The sequence below is a fragment of the Falco punctatus genome, assembly GCF_963210335.1.
Source record: "Falco punctatus genome assembly, chromosome: 3".
NCBI classification, from domain to species: domain Eukaryota; kingdom Metazoa; phylum Chordata; class Aves; order Falconiformes; family Falconidae; genus Falco; species Falco punctatus.
In genome coordinates this window covers 107,400,220-107,413,993 of record NC_137582.1, presented here as the reverse complement: position 1 = coordinate 107,413,993, position 13,774 = coordinate 107,400,220, and the positions used below count along the sequence as shown (strand labels likewise).

Below are 13,774 nucleotides of genomic sequence, written 5' to 3'. Positions count from 1 at the left end.
ACAAAAACTTCAAAACCCAAAGCAGTTGCGAGACTTCACAGCTGCCTAGAATAACAGCCTAAGTGTAGGAGAAATAGTGGGATTGAAATTAGGGGAGAAACAGCTATGCATCATTTTTGCCTCTCTTTTCTAACAACAGGAATCCTTCCTTTACCCGGTGAAGGACTCGTGTACTACTGCTTCCTGATGTCCAGTACATTCATAAACCCTTTCAAAGGCCCTCAGCGTATTTTTTTTCCCTGTGAAAATGTAAAACTTAGTTCTAGGACATGTGACTTGCTATGACAAGAGGTGCAAAGAAAATACATCTAAATTCTGGTGAGGCATGAACAGGCTTGGGGAGAAGCAGCAAGAACCACACTGTCTGCCTCCCCCACCACCCCTTTTGTTGCTCTGCCTGTACTGGATGGTGGAACAGGGAAGTAATGCATATTTTGTGCCTTGTATTTAAATTGTGATGTTAGCTTTGGAAGATTCTTTCCAGATAAATGCCTTGCTTTCTGACTGGGAGATGGGAGATGTGTTTTGTCTTTACCATGACCTTCAAAAGGTAGAGCATATCTGCTGTTTCATGGGGGATTCCTTATGGTTTTGGGACTTTTATTTTGTAATAGAAGTAGTTTAGTTGTGCCCCTCCTGATTTATTTAAAACAAGCACAAATGATCAGTAAAGCACTTGAACACCAGAGCTATGTCTTATTCTTTCTTGTTAGAAGACATGTCTTACCATTCCTATTCCTATGCATTGTAATCAAATTACCTTTTAATTTCCTTGTAAACAGTATAGGATAATATTTTCCAAATTGATTCCTCTAGGGCTTTGTTGATAGGAGACAGTAACAGGGCATTTTTCTACAAAAGTATGGCAAAGCTGCTGTTCTCTATTACAGCATTTGTATGTATCTTTAGAGAAGTATCTAAGAGCACCGAGTACTTTATCCAGGTGGACTGTTTGAGAAGTGCGTGTTCTCCCATTGCCTGGTAGCTTTCATAATTCACTGGTATCTTTTCTAATCCACCACAGTCACCCTCCAAGAAAACTCTTGAAAAGTTAGTAGAAGGAGATCTGGTCTTTTGCTGAGGTAGCCTAACTACATAACGGAAAATAGCCTAAAGATCGAAATAGGTCTTTAAGTTTCATGTGCTACTTCAAAAACAGGCTAATGTTTTGGAATAGTGGTTTTTTTCCTTAAAAATGAAAAAATACAAGACCTAAAAAGAAACATTTGCTCATCAAGTTGTGAAAAAATCAAGGCTATGAACAGGCAGAAAGATGAAGATGTGTGAAATTAAGATAAGGATCTCCACAGGAGAATCAGAGGGATTATACTGCTGTTCCCATTTTGATTTTTGCTTTTTCTTCTGATACTTCCGGGGAAGCCTCAGTTCTCTTGATTAGTAATGTTGGCTTTCTTTTTCAGTGAAGTTGTGCTTTGCAGATGGCATTGAAATAAAAAGGTTTTGCTGAGATGCTGTTTAAAAAGCGGTGTCCAAGAGAGGAGAGAGGCACATACTATCTTAGTCCATACAGCGTTAGTGTTGTGGTATTTCGGTTTTTCGTTGTAACCCCTTTACTTGAGGAACATGGTTTGAACTCGGTTGACTTCAGGCCACAGGGATTGTAATACAGGGTTTTCTGGGGCTTACCACTACCAGATGAAGGCTTTGCATTCTGTATGCTTGAATTTCTTATTTTTAAAGATACTAAATCAGAAGTATTTAAAGTATGCCATTTTCCCCCCTAATGATAAATAAGGGCAACTTAAAGTTTGTCAGGTCTTGACTTTCCTCCTTAAGTCTTCCTTTCATTTGTAGGCGGATAACCTGTCAGTCCAGAGCTGAGACGTCAGCCCTAGACTTGTCCTAGAACTTCCAAGCTGCTCTTGGTAGTGTTAGAGTGGCATGAGTCGCCGTCTTTGCTTAGCAGTCCACAATCAAAGTTCAGCATCTTGGTTGCTAGTGAACTTTCCCCTTTTTGTCACAAAATGTTGAAAGTGAGGAAGTGAATATTTATTTTTGGTTGTCCAAACCAAAACCACCTCAAAAGGGTTTGATTTCTGGGAAGCAATGAGCACTTTTGTAGGTTTGTAGATATGTCATACAGTGTTCCACAAAATGTTATTCAATTGTTGCACGTATTTTTAGGCATAGTTTATTTGTTTTGTGGTAGAAACTGGAGGTACTGAGGACAGAATAAATGTTCCCTCTCCTGGGAAGTTTAGTGCTTAAGCCCAAAGAAACTAATTGGATGCAGTAGGTAGGTTTTCTTCCTTCACCTAACTTCCCAATATGCAGCAATACATGTGTCATAAAAACAACCAAAAATAACTTGCCTGTTTCAATTTGCTTGATTACCAGGCTAGAGCAATTTACAAACTGCAAAAAGCAGAAATGCCATTGTGAACACATGGGCATTGTGTCCCAGGAAATAATGATACTGCAGCATTCAGATCACATAAAATCTCCTGTCACGGTTTGAATATGGAATAGATCCGATTCCTAGCTGCACTTTCAGAGGAAATCTGAAAAAGGTAGGGGTGACAGGAAGGTGTCCTGGTGGGTGCGTAACTAAGTTACAAGATTATTTGCTTTTTTGACATATCCAGTGCCTGGTCTGTGTTTGTATACAACTTGAAAGCAGAATGATTTGCATTAGATAGCATAGACATAAAAATGGACATATGGATTGTTTTGAAGGAAGTGAAAATTGTTTTTGTTTCTGCAAACTGGTGCATTTAAAAATACGTTGTCAAAAAAATTCCAAACCTGCTTTTACTTCAAACAGTCCTGTGAAAGCTTGTGTAGGGGTTAATATTACAGGCTTGAGTGACTTGAAGTTGTAAGAACCCTTGGAATGTGTAAAGAGGGGAAGGATTCCGTAGATAAGTCTGAACTCTGAACTCAGGCACAATCCAGTTTATACCTTAATCTCCACCAATAAAAGCAGCATCAGCTGTCTGACTGAGTCAGGACACTACTCCTCCTGTGTAAGTTGTTCAAATAAAGAAAGTAGGCTATTACACCTGAGAAGAGGGCAAAGAAGGTGTATTGTGCTATTCTTGAGCTTTGAAACACATAAAGCACTAGTGTTAAAAAAAAAATAAAAATAGAAGTGTTCTTCTGAGGTTGCATAGTCTATTCCGTCTCATGAAACTTAACCTTCTTGCAGGGGAGTTGATTTTGTTTGTTTATTTTTTTTCATTAGACAATGCTCTGACACCACCACCACTCCCTCTTGCCCATTTCTGTTCCTGTATAGCTCAGCATTTGCAGTGTTGCAGATGACCACTTGCATTAAGAATTACATGAAGAGGATCAGGTAGCCTTTTTTCTTTTTTTCTTTTTTTTTTTTTAAAAAAAACTTAATGTTTGTGCTTAATGTGACTGAGGAATGCATTTTACTTTAGCCAGCAGCAGTTTGTCAAAGGTAGCAAAATAGCCTGGTGAAATAGCTAATCAATGGAAGTGTCCCCAGAAGCACTTCTTATGTCATTCGGAGCTCTGACAGTGACTGTGTTGTGCAGCCATGGAAAAGCAGCAAATAGAAGCTACCTGCTCCTGTGCAAGCAAGGAAGAGGGAGGAAGAGAGGCATCGATTGCTGCTATGCTTTCATTTGGAAATATTTCCATTTCAAAATGGTAAAAACCTGACTTGGACATTACTCCAAGTCCAATATTTTATCAGCAGAGGCCTATTATTTAGTTTGCATGTTAACATGCTTTCCTTTTCGTGATTGTTTTGGTTGCCTCCTCCGAACTTCACCCCTCGGTGAAGTTCTGAAGAAGTTGCCCATGTAGAAAAACATGGGAATGAGTAGGTTTGTGTGAGTCTTGTTTTCTCAGCCACCAGCCTTTGATTCTTTAAACATATGAACAAGACTGATTGCTAGTCTTAAGTATTTTATGGGAGGAAAACCTCTTTGGGGAGATTCTAGAACATAGAAAAAATGGTTTGCGATTGTAACACTTAAGTAGATTGAGATATTTTCTTGGGTCATAGTTATATCTTGATTGTAATGGTCAGAGAGTGAACCCTGGGGTATTTCAAATGTGAAATTACTAGCTATTTGAAAATCTGCAAGAAAAAAATGAAATGACATAAAGTTTAAATCCATAAATTTATATTTTTTTCCAAAAGTTGCTTGTGAATTTGGGTGGACTACCTAAGACAGCCTGTGAGCCTTGGTTTTTAAGACAGTGATGACTGCGCAGCTGTTGAAAATCAGTTCTATCTTGATTTTAGGACCTGATTTTAGTTGAACTTCACTCTGGTCCCCCAGAAATGAAGGCATGTAAAACCATAATTTGTTCTTAAAATTTTAAACCAGTACTACAGGCAGAACAAACTGTTACTTGGACATTCCACCTGATGAAGCAACGTCTCATGACTTCATTAAAATCAGGAGCTTGCTATGTCATTCCAAATCTCATTTACTCAATATCTTTCCTTTATACATCATTCCAGCTGGTTTTCTGACCTAGGGCATCATTTATTTTCTTACAGTCAGAGTATATTGTGTTCTTAAGAACTGGTCATGGGCGTGAAGGTCAGAGCAATTGGTTTCTATTTCTGTCTGTTGCTGAGTGATGGACTCGAAATCCTTGCCTTTGTTAACCTATCTGTAAAAAATGGAGATAATGCTGCTTATAGACTTATGTGAAGCACTTAGAGGGTTATCTTTTTTGATAGACTGCTTGTTAGGGAAGGATAAAATGGCTTGAGTGCTTGTGCCAAAACTAGACTGCACTGAACATTTGGAGAAATTTATTTTAATTTGAATTTTCACTCTTGCTGCTAGTGAAAGGCAGAAGGGAAGAAGTACTTCAAAAAGCAAGTCTCACAAGCTTTTTTTCGTTTAGGGCTCATGGAAAGCAGGAAGTGCAGCAATTCCCATGAAAGAGGTGCAATCCATGTTTTTAATGAATAAGGTTGGAGGATCACTGACAAGGCTGCATTTATTTAAACTAAGTTTCAAACCATACTACTAGTGTTGAAGGACACAGTCCTATAAGGTGCAAAAAATACTCTGTTCTGCCATTCCTTTTCAAATAGGAGCTGCTCAGCATCCTGCTAATATGAGCTAAGGCTCTTCCTTAGAAAGATCCTGATGAAGGGATCTGATTTCAAAGTGGAGACAAGACCAGAAAAAGTACCCTTAGGACTCTGAACTATACAGTACCTTTAAAGTGTATAGGGCAGTGATGGCAAAACTTTTTATTTTCAGGTGGAAAATTATGCTTAAGAGATCATTATTATTAATACCAGCTTCTGTTTAGTGCCAGACTTGGTGGTGAGGGCAAAGGTTCACTATTTGTGATCTCTGCACGCTATGTAGTTCAGAGAAAACTCCCGTGCCACACTGGAATCGATGTTCATAGTTTTGATGTTGTAGGGATGTGGATAAAGGCTGCTTTACAAGTGGCTGTGTTGCCCCAGTGGCTACTTTGCCCCCTGCCTGCTTCCTGCTGTGCCCTTAGGAGTTCTCCAGACAGCTGAGGGTTAGAAAGGGGTAGCAGGTGAGGTAAGGGAGTGTCTGCTTGGTTGCACGGAAACCTGTCCCTTATCACCTACCACCACTTCTTTGAAGGTTGCTCAAGGTTTAAAGTTCTGGGTTTGAGTAATCAGTCCAGCATAGGACCTTACAAAGGGAAACAATGGCTGAATACAGTGCTGTAAATGCTGTCACTAAGGAAGTGGCTTGGTTTGTCTGAATTTACAACCTTCCTGAGACAATCCAAAATGCACTACTTAGATTCTGCCCTTAAAACAAAAGTATCCTCTTGGCTATATTTTTCAGCCCAGTTTCTGCCGCTTCCCCCCCCCCCCCCCCCTCTTTTTTTTTTTTAAGCCACCATTTTCTTCCAATGCTTGTTCTCTAGGGTTTTTTTGGTCATTATATCATGTTTCTCAGTGGAGATGCTTTTTTATTTTTTCTTAAAAAAAAAAAGAAAAGAAAAAAGAAAAGCAGCCTCTCATCAGAGGAATGTGCAAGCAGAGTACATTTAAGAGCCACATTCTGTGCTGCCATGGCAACCAGAGTTTTAAAAATGATACCGTCGGTGTTCCAAAATGATGCAACCTACAATGAACATCAGGAATAATTAAGAAAAGTAGTGTGTGCTCTATGCTCAAGAGAAGAAACGATGAAGGGACCATTTCCTGATTCATTTCCACCCCTCCCATAACATTTACTGTTGTTTGGGTTTGGTTTTTTTGGGTTGGTTTGCTTTTGATTTTTTTTTTTTTTTTGCAGTGCTAGTACTCTCACTGTGGTCAATGGCAGGTTTGTTAGAGACCTTAACATTTTATCACTGAGTGGTTTTATAATGTGGTGATATTGCTGCATCTAGTTAGTTAGTTAAATAACTGCAGTGCTGTCATGTGGCTCTGCTAGGTAAGAAGGTCTTGACTCAAGGAGCCGATGCTAGCCTCCTTCCAAGGCCTTCCAGTCAGTGATGTATCAATTGCAAGGTACTCCTGTCGCAACATACGAGCTCTGTCATAGCATAAAGGCCGTGCATTTAGTATTATCCCTTTTTATGCTTCATTTCCATCTTTCATTATACTACCAGTAATGGAGAGGGAGCAGTAAAAAAAATGGAAGTCCCAGGGGTAGATGATGGTGCGTGGAGGAGTCAAGAGGGCTTGAAAATGGCAAAGGTCACAGGTTAAGACCCTTTACTGGGAAGAACAGAAGCAGTCTGAACTTGTTAATGAAATGGCTGGGATTTTTAGTGTTGGGTAGAGAAAGTGAGGAGACTGGGAAAGAACAGCAGCCCAAGCTTTCTGTGAAGTCTCACAAAGCTTAGCTGTGAATATTGCTGCTAATCCAATGAACTGGATACCTTCTCCTACCTCATTTTTTTCCAAACAACAAATTCACTTTTTTCAAGATAAACTGTTCAGTCTGTTTAGGAGAATAAGACTGAATCCTGCTGTTTTCTGGAAACCGAAGAAGAAAACGTATCTGCTAATTAAATTACTAAAATTGAAATAGCCATGAAACTTCTAAACAGGATTGCTTACTCTGGGGAGAATTAGTACATTTCCAGTTTGAGGACAAATGCTCCTTTAATGGACAATGGAAGGTTTTGCTCCTTTGCTGGTTATATCAGATCTTCATTACCTGCCAAGTGAAGTATCTTAAACATGGGTTCATGCATGAAGGTGGTGTACAACAACGAGATTACCCCTGACTTTAACTTCCTGAAAAGCTGTTAAGTTTGTCTTTCCTTTTCCTGCTATGCTATTCTACTTTCTGTGCCCTAGCAACTCAGAGAAGCCTTGTGAAACAGATTCTGTATTCCTTCAAGTTTGTTTAATGATGTATCTTAAATAACAATGATGATAATAATAATAATAAATAAATAAATAACAAAAAAACCCAAACAGCCAGAAGTGAATAGTACAAGGACAGCTCACTCCCATATGTTATAGAATTAGTGAGATTACACGTCCCAGCAGTGTAATTGCCACCCACAGCTGTACCTCCACACCCCCACGCTCCCTTCCCCCCTCTTTCCAGCATCCCCACCTGGAAAGTAAGAAAGAAACATCTTTGTGGAAATGCGGAGCTTCTTGTTCTTAACTGTTTGAGGTGAATCTCTAAAAGAACACAGACTTCATGCCCCAACCACTTCCCAAGAGTCTGGTATTATAAGAATCCGATTTCTTTTCTCTTTTGCTGACGAGACAGATTGAAAGTGTATTTTACAGGCACACCCTTTCAGGTTTCTCTATCTCCTAGCTTGCATTAATTTTTAATCACTTCCTCCAGTTGACATGCAACAACGCCTCTAAGGACTGCCTGAATTTATTCTTAGGCAACGACTCAGCCTTTATCAAAAAAATCTAAGGTGAAGTGACCTTAAAACCTTCAGAAAATGGATTCCAATTTCAGATACGCTGGTATGCATTGGCTTCAGGGGAGCAATATGAGCCTCCCTGAGATTGGAATCTGTCCACAAGAAAAGCCCCTTGCATTGTAGAGCAAATTCAGGCTTCTGGATTTTCTGAAATACATGTGTGTCTGGTAGTGGAGGATTCTTTGTACAATTACAGAATTGTGGAATTGCTGCCCAGTTTTCAGGCAAGAGAGAGAAAGGCCCTGCTGGGTCCATTAACCCTGTTGTTTTGAAGTTTTAAACTCATTGTATTTCAGCAAGCAAAGTGAATACTTAGGAGGATGTAAATGTCGGTGTATGGGTGAATATTCAAAAGGTCTGTATAGGAAATACTCCGTAGATCGTTAAAGATGCCATTTCATTTCCCAGGTGATGTGCCAGATCGATTCCAATTAGAACATGTAACTAGAAAACCAACATGGGGGAAGGGAGATTTATAGTATAGGGGGTGTGAGTAACCTTACCATGTGGAGTATATGTCCATGGCGTTTTGAAAAGTAGCAGGCACTATGTGTATGGGATCCAAACACTCTTTTTGGAATATTCTGTTCCCAGGCTCTGTGGTGGCAGTTTTTAGTGCTAGAACCTTGCTATCTGTCTAACAGCCTTTGCTGCTAGTTTGTAGGCTGAGAATTCAGGTCAGAAACCTGAAAGAAGCTCTTGGTAACGTTTAGGGTGGAACACGTGGACCCGTGCACTTGCATACACAGAAATACAGAAAGCAGCAAGCCTCTTCCATGTGAATGCGTCTTTAATCCACTGGTAGGGGGTTGCCTGTCCTGGAGGCATAAGGGGAAGTCATGCGGTGCTGGTGAATGGATTTGCTTTGGACATAGTCCCAGCCGGGGAAATTGTGTGACAATTTTAGGGCAAAGGTTCCCCTTGGGTGACATTCGACAGTATTTCAAATATACTGTGTGTGTTACTGAGCCTGTGTGCGTTACTCCTCTGCCTTGAGACAAATAAGGCTTCAGAGAATTAATGAGCTGTTCGCTGGGGATGACCCTGCTTGTCTCTGAATGACAAAGGAGTGGCTTATGTCTGCAGGCTGGGTGAGTGCCGTCAGCGCAGGACTCTGCTGTCAGATGCACAGTCAGGTTTGCAGATTTCTGAGCGGGCTTGCCATCAAAGATTGAATTTACTTAAACGTGCCTACAGGTACATGTACACAGAGCAGTATTGGCGTCCACCGCATGTAGCGCAAATGCCTATTAAAGGACATGCGACATGCATCTTGCATACCGGTATGACATGCCGGAAAACCACATATGGATTTACCAGGCCATCAAGGGAAAACAGGCTCTTTCCCGGGCCTCCCTGCTGCGGCTTCGAGAATGCCTGCGAAATGCGTCAGTGCTGGCGCGGCGGCCAGCCGGGCAGACGGGGCGTGCGCTCGCAGGACGGAACAGCCGCAGTCTGGGCTCCCAGCCTCCTGGCTAGACTGGAGAAACTTATAATTGAGTTCCTGAGCCTCCCCTCCCCTCCCTGCAGCTCAGCTGAAAAACACACTGGCTCCCAGCCATGCCCTTTCACAGTGACCTTGCCTGCAAATAGCGCGCAGGAATTTTTACAGGCACTGTGCACTTGGAAGAAGGGCTGGGGGGGTGTCAGTAGGGAGATGGGGAGGGGGCATGCAGGGCCCTGCGGTTTAAAAACGAAATCTCATCAGCTTCCCCTGTCAGCCTCACCCCCCACATGAAAATCAGCGACCCCATGAATTGCAAATTCCCTTTTATTGTGCATGCTCTTTTTTACAATGCTATACATTAATTTCTTCTGACGGTATGACAAATTGTAAGTGTCTAAAGATGAATGTAGTTTAAAGGAAATAGTTTAACCTAGTGGCAGGATGATGCACTATGTACTTAGGTTCACTGCACATTCTTCTCTGGCATATATGTAAAAAAATACATATATGTATTACACATATATCTGGCTTATATTAAGAAAATATAGGGAGAGAGTGTGTGTGCATATATGAATGCATAAAAATGTTCATACATCCAGTTACACATGAACGTAATGTAAAATGATAGTGGTAATGGCTGTCTACTTAGTATATATACATCAAAAGCAGCAGCAGCCACTGGCTAAAAATAACCCCAAATTCTTCTCTCAAATTACATCAATTAAGCTTAGAACATTTGATATAAAAAGTTGGGCTGTTAAATTTTGTTTAAGAATTACTGGTTCTTCTGGGATGCTGTGATGCAGGCTGTAGAAATCATTGGGCTAGGGAGCCACACATAATTTTGCCTCTGACCAGCTGTGTGGTGTTGAAGAAAGCACCTTGACTCCTCCACCTTCTATCAGCAGTATTAAGTGAAATAGTAAGCTTTTCTGGGAAGGATGAGCATGACCAATGTCAGCATAGGCATCCCCTGAATCCTTTCTGGGGCCTCTGGAAGTGCTGCGGTAGCAGTATTATCACTCATGCATTTTCACCTAGAGCTTTGAAAGTAATACAGAAATACTCTTGCTGCTCTGTCTGGTATCGTAAGAGATATTCTTGCTGTAGCTGCATTGTGCAGTCTCTTGGATTCGAAGGTGTTCAGCACTTTGCAGGATCATGCTTTTCACACGTTGCCACCTTGCTCTCAATCACTGAATCAGCTCATGCAACATGTCAGTTGTATCACACTCTTCAGACATATATTAGAACTTCATGATACAAAAGGGAAAATGGATTATCTAGAAGTGGCTTTAATTAAAACTTGTTTTTCTTGCCTGCTCTCCTGTGTTTATGTCTGTGGCAGCCCACTCCCTGTAGTCAGCAAGCTTCTTTTCATTGCTCTCAAAAGTTCAGCTGTTGCAATCAAAGGTAATTTTGTTTGTGCAAGATACTCATCTGCAAAGGAAGGGCCAAGAATAGGGGTGAAAGAGAGGACAGTAGGCAGATGACTTAAGTGTTTCTATTAGGCCTTTCTGACAACCCCAATAATTCTTTAATGGCTTCCTAATAAAGTGTAACATCACTATGTCTGAGAGGGTTTTTTTGGACAGCTTTTTTACTCATTCACTAACAGGTATGAAAAAGAAGCAGTCAAAATCAGAAGATCTCTACATGTGTCTGCACTGTCTTTATAAGATGCTACAACAGTGTCCAAGTTCTTTTGATCTTTTTTATACAGAAGGGGAGTAATGGACTAAATGTCATGACATGTAAATTCAACTGGAAGCTTCAGCAGTACATACTATGCTCCTGGCACCTTTTATGTAAGCAACCCAGAGTCTCCCCCCCAGAGGGTTTTTATACCTGAGGGATTAAATAGAAAAAAAAAAAAAAAAGGGTGGTGGTGGTGTTTTCTTCTGTTGCAAGATAGAATTTGCTTAGTGTGACTTTCTCCGAGACATATGGTGTAGCAGCACCTGTTTTGTAAGTATGATCTCAGTGCAGAGAGAGCAGATCCTCGAGAATAGAGGAAATTTCATCTCTCCTTCCCATAATTCCACCTGGCTGCCACCTGCTCCCACATTTAATTGGCCCTCATCCCTTGGCTCCCCACACCGACCGCAGGGTAAGCAGGAGGAAGTGGAGACAGACAGTGAGTATGCAAAGTGTTGTGGGGAAACAAAAGGGACTTCGAAAGAGCAGCTCAGATAGAAGCCAGGCTGGTTCATATCAGGCTTGTCTGTCATCAAGGGGTGGTGACTGGCCAAAGTATCACAGCCTCTCACTTCGTGGGAAGACACAGTATAGCTTCTTGTCCACCTGGGCCAGTAATCTCAGTAACTGGGTATAAACTGTGTGGCACTTCACATTTAGAGTCGTAGAATCATTTAGGTTGGAAACTACCTTTAAGGTCACTGAGTCCAACTGTTAACCCAGCACTGCAAAGTCTACCACTAAACCATGTCCTTAAGTGCCACATCTGCACATGTTTTAAGTACTTCCAGGGGTGGGGACTCAGCCGCCTCCCTGGACAGCCTGTGCCAATACTTAACAACCCTTTCAGTGACAAAATTTTTCCTGATATCCAATCTAAACCTCCCCTGGTGCAACCTGAGGCAGTTTACTCCCATTCTATCGCTTGTTACTTGGGAGAAGAGACTGACCCCCACCTCACTACTGTCTATTTTCGGGTAGTTGTAGGGAGCAATCAGGTCCCCCCCGAGCTGCCTCCTCTCGCAGCCGAACACCCCCAGTGCCTCAGCCGCTCCTCGTAGGACTTGTTCTGAAGAAAGATCTGTTGCCATTTGACGCTGGACTAGCAGTTCACAAGTTTTCATCCTTCTAGTTTTGTAGCACAGAATAATGGTGATAACAGCTGGGAATATCCAAGTGTAGTTGGCAGTAATATCCGCACACCAGGGATAAACATCCTGACAAAAACGGAGTGTTTATTTGCATGTGGATGTCACTGCTTGGTAAATTCCAACACATCTGGTTATTGCCACTGAGATTTGCCACTAAAAAGAAGGGTGTTTCGCCTCATTTTTCCCAGAACAAAGTGAGCATGGCTGCTCATGTAAAGGAGGTTTGAGAAGCTGCTACTTAACAGATTTACTTCCTCCTTGTCTGTGTTCAGTCCCACCTTTACTGAGTTCAACCACCTTTTTTAACTTGCTTAGTAAGACCACAAATATTTAACCACGGTTTCTTAACTTAATCTAACCACACTGGTAGCCGTGGTAAAGACTAGCAACTTCGGAAGGAAAAAGCGGTAGTAATACAATTAACCTGTGTGCATCTGTTTTGTGAGCTGAGCACTTGTTTGAAGTGCTTACACCACGTGCACATTGGGGCAGGTTGTGAACAGTGCCCATGTGCTTCATTACTCAAAAGTGACTTTATAGATTGTGGAATATCACTCTGAAACAAGTTAAAAAATGAAGTTGTTAGTAATAATCCTGAAGCCTTATATATTTGCACAAATCAGTGTTTCATAATGGCAGGTCACTATTATTGCTGTTTCTCTGCTGGGGAAGCTGAGGCAGAGAGGGGAACACCTCAAGGTCTTTCACTGAATTGACGCACAGGGAAGGTCCCCTCACTCCTAGTGCACTGTTTGTAGAGCAATCTGTTCCTGCAGTTGTGTCTTTACAGATCACTTCTCTCTCTTTTGCACATCTGCACTGGACAGCTAGCTGGAGGTAAAGGCTCAGAATGCTTGAAATAAGGACTTTTTATGCAGATGGGCCCTGAGTTACAGGCGCAGCTGGTATGGCTCAAATTAATTCTTGATAAAGTCAGGATTCACATTGGTATTGTGCTGTGAAGTGAGCAAGCTTTCCTGTTCTGATTGAGGCCTACAGTTCCTTACTGTCCCACAGCAGCTTTCTGAAGTGTTCTCCATCCATTTCTGCCACTGAAAATATGCAGGTCTAAACTATTCTAAGTTCTGGAAGACCAGAATTTCGCTGACACATGATAGAAGATGGTTCTTAATTAGCTCAGGGGAGCCTTTTTCCATTGTAGCATTTTTCTTCTGTTGTGCAGTGGAGCTCTGGATTTCATTTCAGCACCTGTCTGGTGGTTAGTGGATGAACACCTTCTCAGCATGCAAGGAAAGGGAGGAGAAGGACATCCAGAGGAAAGAAAGTTGCTTACATGATCTTGGCATGGCTGAGACGGTTTGCAAAGAATTTGTTTTGCAATACTGCACGCTGGAGCCACAAGAGACATCCAGACAGCGTGATGTAGCTCTTGCTGATTTGCAGCATTAATTTAAGCTTCTTTCTATGTGGCTGCATTTTCACTTCCTTTTCTAGAAAAATAGCAAACTGAAGATAAATGCTGTTCTTATTGCCCGTATGCCCCACATGCATGCTTTTAGAAGTGGAGCTATGCTGCAGCAGCGGGGACAGTCTGTGAAAGGGAGAGATAAGAAACCCACCTCAGTTTAACGAGAATTAATTGCTTTTGCTT

At 41.5% G+C, this 13,774-nt stretch overlaps 1 protein-coding gene and 1 long non-coding RNA gene across 3 annotated transcripts in view; one reads left to right on the top strand and one right to left on the bottom strand.

Annotated features, from left to right (window-relative positions):
- SKI (SKI proto-oncogene) overlaps positions 1–13,774 on the top strand; it is a 127,722-nt gene that overhangs the window by 55,663 nt on the left and 58,285 nt on the right. The window lies entirely within an intron of this gene.
- LOC308061391 overlaps positions 1–13,774 on the bottom strand; it is a 96,094-nt gene that overhangs the window by 36,126 nt on the left and 46,194 nt on the right. Inside the window, exon 2 of the long non-coding RNA XR_013927197.1 lies at positions 1–13,774. This exon is cut by the window's left edge and continues 36,126 nt beyond it; it is cut by the window's right edge and continues 37,156 nt beyond it. This is a non-coding gene — a long non-coding RNA (uncharacterized lncRNA).